The 13,895-nt window shown below is 39.5% G+C and overlaps 1 pseudogene; it reads left to right on the forward strand.

Annotated features, from left to right (window-relative positions):
* The first annotated feature begins 2,823 nt into the window (after nucleotides 1–2,823).
* Nucleotides 2,824–13,895, forward strand: part of LOC149147243 (ran-binding protein 1 homolog c pseudogene) — a 42,880-nt pseudogene continuing 31,808 nt past the window's right edge.

A 13,895-nucleotide genomic window follows, 5' to 3' on the forward strand; every position in this document is an offset into this window, starting at 1 on the left:
TCGACCCTGTGACCTCCCATTGGCGAGGCACTTGATTTGACCGATTGAGCTAACTCTTGGGGCTCCAAAGCAGAGATGTTACTAAGAGATGCAGGGATTAACCCTTCCAGTTGATTCCTTGATAGATTCAATAGGCAAGCTGCTCATACCTCCAATGCTTGTGGGTATTTCTCCATTGAGATCATTGCTAGACATATCAAATATAGTGTCTATGGGCAACACACATGATAGTGTATATTCAGCTCCTTTTATGTCAAATACCATTTCCTCAAAAAATAGTGTTTCATCTGAAATATTTACATAGTACGCAAATCTGAATTGAGTTGAAATTACTCGATCCATGGGAGCAGATTCATTGATTGTAAATCCAGAGTCTCTGAAGTTGAGATGGTATTTTTCCACTGAATCTATTGTTGGATAAATCCAACACATGCAACTTTGTGAGATTTGTAATACATTGAGGAATAGCACCACTAAGATTATTATAAGCAACACTTAAAATTTTCAAGTCATGAAAATATGCAAGGTAGGAAGGAAGTTCACCCATCAATCTATTTTTTCTTAAATCCAGAAGTCTAAGTTGGGTACAATTGGCCAATGATGTGAGCAAAGTCCCAGAAATTTTATTGGAGTGAGCAGAGAAAACTCTCATAGAAGTGCAATTGCCAATACCTTTAGGGATTGTTCCTTCCAGATTATTTTGTGATAGATCTAAAACCTGAAGTGAAAACAAACAATTTATACTATAAGGCATACTTCGAGTTAAATTATTGGATTCCAAATATAAGTGTTCCAAGGAATGAAGTTTTCCTATATTTTTTGGAATTATATTGGTTAAATATTACCTGATAAATCAAGAGATTGCAATCTTTTTAAATTGGTAATGGATTCAGGGATACTTCCTATAAAATTATCTCTATAAAGGTAAAAATAATTTAATTGACTCATATTACTGATGAATTCGGGAATACTTCCTCTAAAGTTATTAGAACTAAGATGGAGTGAAGTTAAGCGACTCAAATTGACAATAAATTCGGGAATACTTCCTATAAAGTTATTTGAACTAAGATGGAGTGAAGTTAAGCGACTCAAATTAGCAATAGCTATCGGTAAGTTCCCTGTAAGGTTATTGACACTAAGGTCCAGATAGGAAAGGGGAAGGCGGCATATGACATCCGGTACAAAATCTTTTAATCCAAATTGAACTAAAATAAAGAACTAAGATGGCTGCAGTTTCCTAACTCTGCGGGAATAGAACCCGCAATTTTACTAGAAGACCCACCCATCATCAACAATTCCGTAAGGGAAGAGCAGTTTCCAAGAGACGGAGGAATAATACTCTCCAAATTGTTGCCGTGTAAGTACAAGTACTCAAGTTTCTGTAGCAACCCCAATTCTCCTGGAACAGAACCTGATAAAAGATTATATTCCAAGCCAAGCGCTTGGAGGGCTTTAAGTTGCCCAAACTCTGGCGGAATTCTCCCTCTCAATTTATTTAAAGGAAGTATCAACGTGCGCAGTAAAGAGAGATTACCCAGAGAAGGCGAAAGCGTCCCTTCTAGGCCTGAGGCAACAAGGACTATGGAAACAACTCTTCTGCTCTGTTTTCTGCAGCGAATGCCATTCCACGACCATATGTTGGCAGAGTTGTGGGCCGTCCAGTTGGACAACAATCCATGTGGGTCGGCCGTTATGGCGTTTCTGAAGGAGAGAAGAGCTTCCACATCCCTTTTCTCGTGGCGGGCAATGGAGCTTCCAGATTCCTGCAACATTGACATGCGCTCATTCATAACATAATGAGAATGAGGTTGCAGTGAATTTAATGGACCAGCATATACATATTGATGACCGTCATCTACAGCAACAGAGACCTCTGCCATTACAAAGCACAGCAGCTTTAGGAAAACAGCGATATGATCCATTTCTCCCTCTTACACTCCAGATATGAATTATGTTCTGGAAATATGGATATATATATATAACTACTTCTATTATCGGACAAAGCCGTGTGTAGGATTCCAGCCAGCTGGAAAATTGAAAGACGGTAAGAAATTGGCGTATGAAGTGGGGCATAGAGACGAAGAAAGCGTTGGTAAATGCAACCTCATAGCGAGTACAGGAAGTGTTGAACAAGACAGAAGAAAAATCATGGTCACGTTGAAAAAATTGTGTGGAGGAACTCACAAGACCAAATAAGTCATGGTTGGTGTGAATATGATATTTCAAACTAAAGAAAAATGAGGATTGTGAAACCTCACTATGTTATTATGATTCCACTATCGGTTAAAGTCTTTCTTCTATTTTTTGAAATTTTTGTAAACTTTCACTCTCTTTACAACTCTACTTTTAGAAGGTATTTCACAAGACAAAATAAAAGTCATGGTTGGTGACAATATGATCTCCTCTATTTTTTGAAATTTTTGTAAACTCTCACTCTCTTTACAACTCTACTTCTAGAAGGTATTTTACAAGACAAAATAAAAGTCATGGTTGGTGACAATATGATCTTTCAAACTTTCACTATCTTTACAACTCTACTTTTAGAAGGTATTTTACAAGACAAAATAAAAGTCACGATTGGTGATAATGTGATCTTTCAAACTATCACAATTAGGATGTATTTCACAAGACAAAATAAAAGTCATGGTTGGTGTCAATACGATATTTCAAACTAAAGAAAAATGAGGATTGTGAAATCTCACGATGTTCTTATGATTCCACTATCATTTAAAGTCTTTCCTCTATTTTTTGAAAATTTTGTAAACTTTCACTCTCTTTACAACTCTACTTTTAGAAGGTATTTCACAAGACAAAATAAAAGTCATGGTTGGTGACAATACGACTTTTGAAATTTTTGTAAACTTTCACTCTCTTTACAACTCTACTTTTAGAAGGTATTTCACAAGACAAAATAAAAGTCATGGTTGGTGAAAATATGATCTTTCAAACTTTCGCTATCTTTACAACTCTACTTTTAGAAGGCATTTCACAAGACAAAATAAAAGTCACTATGGGTGTTAATGTGATCTTTCAAACTATCACAATTAGGATGTATTTCACAAGACAAAATAAAAGTCATGGTTGGTGTCAATACGATATTTCAAACTAAAGAAAAATGAGGATTGTGAAATCTCACGATGTTCTTATGGTTCCACTATCTTTTAAAGTCTTTCCTCTATTTTTTGAATTTTTTGTAAACTTTCACTCTCTTTACCACTCTACCTTTAGAAGGTATTTCACAAGACAAAATAAAAGTCATGGTTGGTGACAATATGATCTTTCAAACTTTCACTCTCTTTACAACTATACTTTTAGAAGGTATTTCACAAGACAAAATAAAAGTCATGCTTGGTGACAATATGATCTTTCAAACCATCAAAATTAGGATGTATTTCACTAGACAAAATAAAAGTCATGGTTGGCATCAATATGATCTTTCAAACTAAAAAAAAATGAGGATTGTGAAATATCACGAAGTTCTTATGGCTCCACTATCTTTTAAAGTCTTCCCTCCAATTTCTATCTCACTATCTTTTAAATTCTTCCCTCCACTTTCTATCTTTTGAAGTTTCTGTAAACTTTCACTCTCTTTACAACTCTACTTTTAAAGCTTTCACAAGACAAAACAAAAGTCACGGTTCGTGACAATATGATCTTTCAAACTATCACAATTAGGATGCATTTCACTAGACAAAATAAAAATCATGGTTGGTGTCAATATGATCTTTCAAAATAAAGAGAAACGAAGATCGTGAAATATCGCGATGTTCTTATGACTCCACTATCTTTTAAGGTCTTCCCTTCACTTTCTATCTTTTGAAGTTGTAACACCCTCCTCCAAATCTACCCAAGCAATCGGACAACCAGGGTGAGTAGATGACAAGAGGCCACTATGATATGATTCGACCTCGTAAATCACATTAAGGAAGTGGGATCAATGGAAACACACCATACAGACATCCAACATCAGCATTAGGACCCTCAGGAACCAACCCAACCTTTCTGCCAACCAGCCCTTGGGTCCCGCCGAAATTTTGGACTACTTGACCTCTGGACGCTCCCACGCTATGGGCATGCTAGCGTCTAGGGACCTTTTGGGCGCTCTCTCAAACCTGCAAGTTAGCTTCCATGGACTATTTTTCTTAGTTTAGTGCTAGCGTCCCTAGGATTTAAGACACATTTTCAGGCCCAGAGCCCATGTCACTTCCCATAATTAAACGAAACCTTCAGAACAGTAAGATAACAAGGAAATGACAGTATAATTGCAATCACTTGAATGAGACCTTGACTGGACCCCTACTAGCCGTGATAGACATTTCGTCAAACATATCACGAATACATAATCCACAGGTATAAATAACATATCTGAGAATATGGGTCTCATAATTATCTGAGATTCGCTATGAGGCATTGTTTTCTTATCTCTTTAGCTGCAGTTTCATCCATTAGGCCATAGATACATTGTTCATTCATATACAAGTAAAAACATGATGGGATCCATACATAGCGATTGTCATAATACATATTCATAACCATCATAATAGCAAAAGAAATACCAAGGATACAATAACCATAGAAACCACATATAAACCAATATAATATTCATGAGATAACAAGGAGAAATAACCTCATATTAATGATACAAAATCCAACCCATATGGGACTACCACGTTCCACCCGACCGTGGAATGATTGAGCCAAATATCTCTTCAGCCATTCACCCTCATGCCATATTCCAAGCATGAATGTGGGATCTCATAGAACACATCAATCTAAAACCATCCAGGGCTTCTAGAGGCCATCCACCTCAACCCGTACAACAGTGATTCCATCTCACGATCGGGCATCACAAAACCATCATCAAATTGGTCTCTACCCAAGCCTCCTAGGGCTCCAAAGTGTTTGTTCCAACCTGACTTCTAGGACTAGTAACTCAACCCAGAGATTATTCTAGGCTTTCAGAGTGTTTGTCCAACAAGGGCTTCCAGGACTATTAACTCAACCGACCAAGGGATTCCAGAGCATTTCTCTAACTAAGTCTTCTAGGACTAGTAACTCAACCCAAGCTATTACAAGGCGTTGTTGATGGTGCTGGACCCACCAACATGTAAGGGGATCTCCCCGGTAAGAAGTCCCAATCATACCTCAGATTGTTTGGTGTAGGAGTCTCAGCAATGCATCGTATGGTAATGCCTTGACCGCAATGTCGCACAGAGGCAAGTAAGATAACTCTGTCAATAGCAAGGGTGGAATAATGCAGTGAGTCAAGGAGGATGTATGAGAGGTTCTAACACAAAAAGGGGAGATGAGCGTGAAGGTGAGTTCCAGGTTGAAAGGGATCAGACCCAACTCGGCTAGAAACACACAACACCAAAAGGACATGCACAGCTTCCTGCGGAGTAGTCCACTCAGATGTAGAAGTCACATAATACAAGGTAAGATAACACATACAACACTCACAGATCAGTCCGAGACAAGTGCAATGGTTGTTACAACAAGGTTAATGTGAAAGATCTGTCTAGTGTTCGGTAGAGCAGTCGACACAGACGAGACATAATTAACAACATATACAACACATTAACAAAAATATTCATATAATTCCATACAAATCAATTCATACACAAATATGTAAGCTAAGCAACATATATCATTAAGGAAACCAGAACAGTCCAACTACAATAACAACGTATGCATGAAAATGTGTTGGCTCTTATTATATCAAGAAGTGTAAGTCACAATCATACAATACATCCATGTAAACATGCCAACCCCAACAGTGGAACGTTACAGACACATCTACCTCCTCTAAAGAGATGAAATAGCTCCATGCAGTGGAGAAGCCAAGGCGCATTACAATATTGTCTAAGCTCTTTCCAAGATAGTCTTATTTGAAGCTTCACTGAACAAAAGCCTATACAATGAGTTATAAGGGACTATTTATAGCAAAGGGTGGGATGACCCTTGACATTCCCCTTTGTGACGGTTCACCTACCCTCATGACTATTCACCTACTCTATGACTCTTACATCCAACCATTGACACTTGACTTACACTTAACATGACTCAACATTACAATGCACATGTACACATGTGAGACAACATGGCTTGAGAAAGCCTTGCAAGACATCACTGGCACTCGGTCTGCTGTGATGAGACCAACTCTTTGACATGCTTGTGATGGTGAAGGTGGTGAGCTAATGCCGAGCTTGGTCGTCCATGACGGTGTGCATGCACCTCATGGTGACATCTTGTTGAAGTGAACTCTTGCTTCTGTTGCAACAGTGCATTGGTTCAGCCCCTTCATCCAACTCGTCTCCTAACATGTGCATGGGCTTCTTGGGTACGTTTGAATTGGCAACACACTGATGCATAGTGTCTGTGCTGATCTTCAAGTGTGTGCTGGTGGTCATGCGCATCAACTTTCCGAAGTACATGTTCAACCCTAGTTGGACTTGCTCCCTGTCTTTGCCTTCGTGAGTCTGTTGAATGGGTTGGATTGCATGCGTGCATTGAACGACATGCATGTTGTTGAATCCCTTACATGTGATCAACAACACTGCTCACCATGTCTTCTCTGTGTCAGCTGCTGGGATGGATCCTTAACTTGTATGGATGCAGTTTCATCCGTGAGTGCATGTTGCGGCCACTGTTGTTCCTATTCCTGCTGCAACTCATTCATCTGTCTATGCAGCTTCATGTTCTTCCTGAGTTTCTATTTCAGCACATGCAAATCATTCGTTGTTCCATATTCTGCCTTCACGTGATCTTCATATCACGCCGTCACCTCATAGCCTGAGTCTCCAAAGTTGCTTTCATCATTGATGGATCTTCTTGAGCTTGCAACCTTGTTCCGCCTCCGTGTTGTCAACAACTCTCCTCTTGCATTCGTTGCATTTGGTATGTTGTCTTCAGCTACTTTTCATGATGCTACTCGATGTGATGTTGCTGTTGTCATATCTTGATGTCCTTTTCTATGAACAACTTGTGTAGAAATTTCTACAAATCATCTAGCTTTGGTACCATGTAGAAATTCTGACTGTAGATTAACCTGATAATGCAATATAATTAAAGAAAAATGCTTTAATATACTTCTACAAGCAATTAGTGGAAGCTTAAAAGATTTGAGCAAGATTAAGCGGAACACATATAATCATAGAAGAAACAATGCACATGAAACATAGAAGAATTCTCAGGGGAAAGCCTCAGCTAAAAACCCCACTATCTATATTATCATTACAAGTTGGAAATATCTCAGAAATACACAAAATACCTTCTCCTTTGCCCTCCTAATCTCCTATTTCCTAGCACAGTTTCTCCTGGGTGATCATCCTGTTACCAAGTGTAACATTGATCACTCACACTGATCTCACACCCTATAAAACTGCGCAATCCTCCTATGCATTAATCCTTCTGCATGCATGAGTTTCCTTTATAGGAGAAAACATGCAACCAATAGTACACTATCCTTGACATTTAGCTCAACTGGGTCTTTCTTAGAATAGACATGCATGAGTTTTTGATGAGGGAATCTTCAGTTATCTGGAGTACACTGGTTGAGTGCATGCATGCATCAACTCACAGATAACTCACAATTAGTTCCTCAAACAGTTTGGAACTAATTTAACTGGACTTAACTCAGTAAACTGAGCTAACTAATTACAACTCAAATATAACTCAATCTTATCTCCTTAATTAAGGGATAATCTCCTTAATTTAAGGGATAATTGTTGCATGACTTCAGAAATACTTCTAACTTGAATTTCTCCAATTAATTAACTCAAAATGAATTAATTAATTATTTTTCAAGCAACTGGTGAGACTAAATTCGAATTTTAATTCACAATTTTAATTCAAGGACAAATTAAAATTGGAATATTTTGGATTCTATTTTTATTATTTCTTTTTGCTATTTTCAACAACTTGATGTCTTAGTGGGTATGCAAGTCTATGGACACTTGAGCGACTGCATCCCCAGGCATGCTCTAAACAGTGTCTTCATCTCTGCTCTCCTAGAAACCATTGTACCTGTACTGATGAGAGGTAGATGAACACCTGCAATACCTGGAGACATGGCAACACCCATGGAAAGCAATTTGTCAGTTGAAAACCAGAATGAACATGAGAAATGACTTGTAACATACCTGGGTGATTGATCATGAAGGTTGCGCAATTTTGGCTGGGAGGTCGGGAGACCGACTGCCAAGACTACACAAGGAGATTGACTGACTGTTGGAACTGCGCAATGCACAGTTCAGTCTGGTTGCTGACTGCTGGGACTGTGCAATGTGCAATTCCAGCTGGAAAGGATTGCTGGCCCAGGGACAAATTTCCACAATTTCTTGGGCCAAGCAACCACTGTCCTCCAAAAATGTGCAAAATAGTCCTAGAGTCCAGTGTTGGGCAGGAATGCAAAAATATGGGGAGGAAGGTGAGCCTTCCTTTCCCAGATTGCGCAATGCAACCTTGGTGAAGGTAGAGCTCGGGCCAAGTTTGGCCCATCTCATCAACGGGAAACTGAAAGTAAGTAAGTCAATGAAGACATGGCGACACTAAGTGATAGTAGAACTGATTGAAAATGCATGAAAAACATGAATGAAAGATTCAACAAATAGATGAACATGCATGTTGGTGAGGCAGTTCGCCGGTTGGGCGAACGTCCATGCAAAACAGTTTCATGCCCATGACAGCAGTGAGATAGCAATGAAAACTGAAACAGAGCTTGAACAAGCTAGTATACATGTAAACGGCAACAAGAGTTCAAATAAATCAAGCAAATAGTAATCATACAACCAAAAACCCAAACAACGACAGAAATGAAACATAAGGCATGGGAAGCGGGCTTACCCCAAAACAGTTGAGTTGAATGTGCTGATTGCTCCTAGATGTGATGTGGGATGTCAGAGCTACAAGGTCGATGTGATGAACAAGATCTGCAGTGTTCGGTTGATGATTTTTTATAACATCAAGGTTGTGACGCACATGCCACAAATCAAGGGGAATCGATGCTTGGTGGGAGGTTTCTGAATTCTCCTTGCATGTAACCTCCAACTGCTAATCATAGATCCCTGAGACAAGGGATGCCTTTGCATGTTGCCTTAGTAGAAGCAACCTCTGCATGAATTTTTGTTTTGCTCGGTCCTGGAGGGAACTGGTCAGCTCAACTGCACATGCAAGAGGTTTTTTGACTACTTGAAGGAAATGCACATTTCTGGCTCGGAGTTGGGCTGACTGCCTAGGAGATTTGCGCAATTTCTGGGTAGAGCAGCTGAATGCTACCCAAATTTGCACAAATTCTGGGCTGAGCAGCCGTGTTGGGAAATTTGTGCAAATCTTGTTGGGACTGTTGATTGGCAAGATTGCGCAATCCTGGAGCCTAGCAGGCTACCATACAAGATTGCACAATTTCTAGAGGGAAGGCTGGTTGCCCTCCAGAAATGCACAATTTTCAAGGAAGTTGCTCAGCCTGCAACTGGACCAAGTCCAGGTGAGTAGCCTGTGAAGGGAAAGGATCAAACTGTGATCGACAGGTTGCCTTTGTACAAGAAAGACACTGAAGCTTGAGGACTTGACGAAGCAAGGAAAGGTGTTGTGTAAGGTTGGTAGGGAGGCTCCAAAACAGGCTAAGGCAAAATTTTGGAGGGTGGTTGTAGGGCTAAGTCTTTCCTCTATTTTTTGAAATTTTTGTATTACAACTCTACTTTTAGAAGGTATTTCACAAGACAAAATAAAAGTCATGGTTGGTGACAATATGATCTTTCAAACTTTCAGTATCTTTACAACTCTACTTTTAGAAGGCATTTCACAAGACAAAATAAAAGTCATGATGGGTGATAATATGATCTTTCAAACTATCACAATTAGAATGTATTTCACAAGACAAAATAAAAGTCATGGTTGGTGTCAATACGATATTTCAAACTAAAGAAAAATGAGGATTGTGAAATCTCACGATGTTCTTCTGATTCCACTATCTTTTAAAGTCTTTCCTCTATTTTTTTAATTTTTTGTAAACTTTCACTCTCTTCACAACTCTACCTTTAGAAGGTATTTCACAAGACAAAATAAAAGTCATGGTTGGTGACAATATGGTCTTTCAAACTTTCAATCTCTTTACATATCTACTTTTAGAAGGTATTTCACAAGACAAAATAAAAGTCATGGTTGGTGACAATATGATCTTTCAAACTAACAAAATTAGGATGTATTTCACTAGACAAAATAAAAGTCATGGTTGGCATCAATATGATCTTTCAAACTAAAAAAAAAATGAGGATTGTGAAATATCACGAAGTTCTTATGGCTCCACTATCTTTTAAAGTCTTCCCTCCAATTTCTATCTCACCGGCTTTTAAATTCTTCCCTCCACTTTCTATCTTTTGAAGTTTCTGTAAAATTTCACTCTCTTTACAACTCTACTTTTAAAGCTTTCACAAGACAAAATAAAAGTCACGGTTGGTGACAATATGATCTTTCAAACTATCACAATTAGGATGCATTTCACTAGATAAAATAAAAATCATGGTTGGTGTCAATATGATCTTTCAAAATAAAGAGAAATGAAGATCCTGAAATATCGCGATGTTCTTATGACTCCACTATCTTTTAAGGTCTTCCCTTCACTTTATATCTTTTGAATTTTTAACACCCTCCTCCAAATCTACCCAAGCAACCAGAAAACCAGGGTGAGTAGATGATAAGAGGCTACTATGATATGATTCGACCTCCTAAGTCACATTAAGGAAGTGGAACCGATGGAAACACACCATACAGACATCCAACATCAGCATTAGGACCCTTAGGAATCAACCCAACCTTTTTGCCAACTAGCCTTTCGGTCCCGCCGAAATTTTGGACTACTTGACCTCTGGACGCTCCCATGCTATGGGCATGCCAACGTCCAGGGACCTTTGGGCGCTTTCTCAGGCTTACAAGTCAGCGTCCATGGACTATTTTTCTTAGTTCTATGCTAGTGTCCCTGGGATTTAAGACACGTTTTCAGGCCCAGAGCCCAGGTCACTTCCCATAATTAAACGACACCTTCAGAACAGTAAGATAACAAGGAAGTGACAATATAATTGCAATCACTTGAATGAGACCTTAACTGGACCCCTACTAGCCATGACAGACATTTCGTCAAACATATCACGAGTACGTAATCTACAGGTGTAAATAACATATCTGAGCATATGGGTCTCATAATTATCTGAGATTCACTATGAGGCATTGTTTCCTTAACTCTTTAGCTGCAGTTTCATCCGTTAGGCCATAGATACATTGTCCATTCATATACAAGTAAAAACATGATGGTATCCATACATAGCAACTGTCATAATACATATTCATAACCATCATAATAACAAAAGAAATACCAAGGATACAATAGCCATAGAATCCACATATAAACCAATATAATCCTCATGAGATAACAAGGAGAAATAACCTCATATTAATGATACAAAATCCAACCCGTATGGGACTACCACGTTACACCCGACCGTGTAATGATTGAGCCAAATATCTCTTTAGCCATTCACCCCCGTGCCATATTCCAAGCATGAATGTGGGATCTCATAGAACACATCAATCCAAAACCATCCAGGGCTTCTAGAGGCCATCCACCTCAACCCATACAACAGTGGTTCCATCTCATGATCGGTCATCACTAAACCATCATCAAATTGGTCTCTACCCAAGCCTCCCAAGGCTCCAAAGTGTTTGTTCCAACCCGACTTCTAGGACTAGTAACTCAACCCAGAGCTTATTCTAGGCTTTCAGAGTGTTTTTCCAACCAGGGCTTCCAAGACTATTAACTCAACCGACGAAGGGATTCCAGAGCATTTGTCTAACTAAGTCTTCTAGGACTAGTAACTCAACCCAAGCCATTACAAGGCGTTGTTGACGGTGCTGGACCCGCCAACATGTAAGGGGATCTCCCTGGTAAGAAGTCCCAATCATACCTCAGATCGTTTGGTGTAGGAGTCTCAGCAATGCGTCGTATGGTAATGCCTTGACCACAATGTCCCAAAGAGGCAAGTAAGATAACTCTGTCAGTAGCAAGGGTGTGACTAATGCAGTGAGTCAAGGAGGATGTATGAGAGGTTCTAACATAAAAATGGGAGATGAGGGTGAAGGTGAGTTCTAGGTTGAAGGGTTCAGTCCCAACTCGGCTAGAAACACACAACACCAAAAGGACATGCAAAACTTTCGGCGGAGCAGTCCACTCAGATGCAGAAGTCACATAATACAAGGTAATATAACACATACAACACTCACAGATCAGTCCGAGACAAGTGCAATGGTTGTTACAACAAGGTTCATGTGAAAGATCTGTTTGGTGTTCAGCAAAGCAGTCGACACGGACGAGACATAATTACCAACATATACAACATATTAACAAAAATTTTCATATAATTCCATACAAATCAGTTCATACACAAATACGTAAGTTAAACAACATATATCATTAAGGCAACCAGAACAGTCCAACTACAATAACAACGTATGCATGAAAATGTGTTGGCTCTTATTATATCAAGAAGTGTAAGTCACAATCATACAATACATCCATGTAAACCTGTCAGCCCCAACAGTGGAACATTATAGCCACATCTACCTCCTCCTCTAAAGAGATGAACTAGCTCCATGCAGTGGAGAAGCCAAGGCGCGTTACAATATTGTCTAAGCTCTTTCCAAGATAGTCTTATTTGAAGCTTCACTGAACAAAAGCCTATACAATGAGTTATAAGGGACTATTTATAGCAAAGGGTGGGGTGACCTTTGACATTCCCCTTTGTGACAGTTCACCTACCCTCATGACTATCACCTACTCTATGATTGTTACATCCAACCATTGACACTTGACTTACACTTAACATGACTCAACATTACAATGCACATGTACACATGTGAGACAACATGGCTTGAGAAAGCCTTACAAGACATCACTGGCACTCGGTCCGCTGTGATGAGACCAACTCTTTGACATGCTTGTGATGGTGAAGGTGGTGAGCTAATGCCAAGCTTGGTTGTCTGTGATGGTGTGCATGCACCTCGTGGTGACATCTTGCTAAAGCAAACTCTTGCCTCTAATGCAACCGTGCATTGGTTCAGCCCCTTCATCCAACTCGTCTCCTAACATGCACATGGGTTTCTTGGGTACGGTTGAACTGGTGTTGATCTTCAAGTGTGTGCTTGTGGTCATGCACATCAACTTGTTGAAGTACATGTTCAGCCCGAGTTGAACTTGCTCCCTGTCTTTGCCTTCGTGAGTCTGTTGAATGGGTTGGATTGCATACGTGCATTGAATGACATGCATGCTATTGAATCCCTTGCATGCGATCAACAACACTGTTCACCATGTCTGCTTTGTGTCAGCTGCTAGGATGGATCCTTAACTTGTACGAATGCTGTTGTAGCTCTGATAACACTTGTTGTAGCTCTGATACAATTGTTGTAGCTCTGATACCACTTGTTATGCTCTTAACCTGCAAAATGATACCCAAATATAGAATATGCGAAGAAAAGATACCCAGAACACAGAATAGCAATGAATTTATTATTCAGAGAGTAATGTTCACTTGCCTCTTCGAGGGGGCAACCTCCAATAGAGCAGAGCTCGACTACAAAATAAGACACGATGCTCCTCGCAGGGAGTCTCTATCCTTTATATATGACTCATACATGCAATACCACGGGCCAATACCGTGGGTTTTATTAATACCATCTATCTAATACTACGGCCCATTTGCAACTAACTGTGGTCCCGTCATTAATTGCAGGTTAACCACTTACAAATATTAATATGGGCTTTATTGACTCTTGACTATGACGTGATCCCATGACATAAATAAGGGGGTTAGGGTGGGACCCTAACAAATGCAGTTTCATCCGTGAGT

This window comes from Pinus tabuliformis, chromosome 9 (assembly GCF_031772625.1).
Source record: "Pinus tabuliformis cultivar Carrire ecotype Pingquan chromosome 9, CPIR1, whole genome shotgun sequence".
Classification (NCBI taxonomy): domain Eukaryota; kingdom Viridiplantae; phylum Streptophyta; class Pinopsida; order Pinales; family Pinaceae; genus Pinus; species Pinus tabuliformis.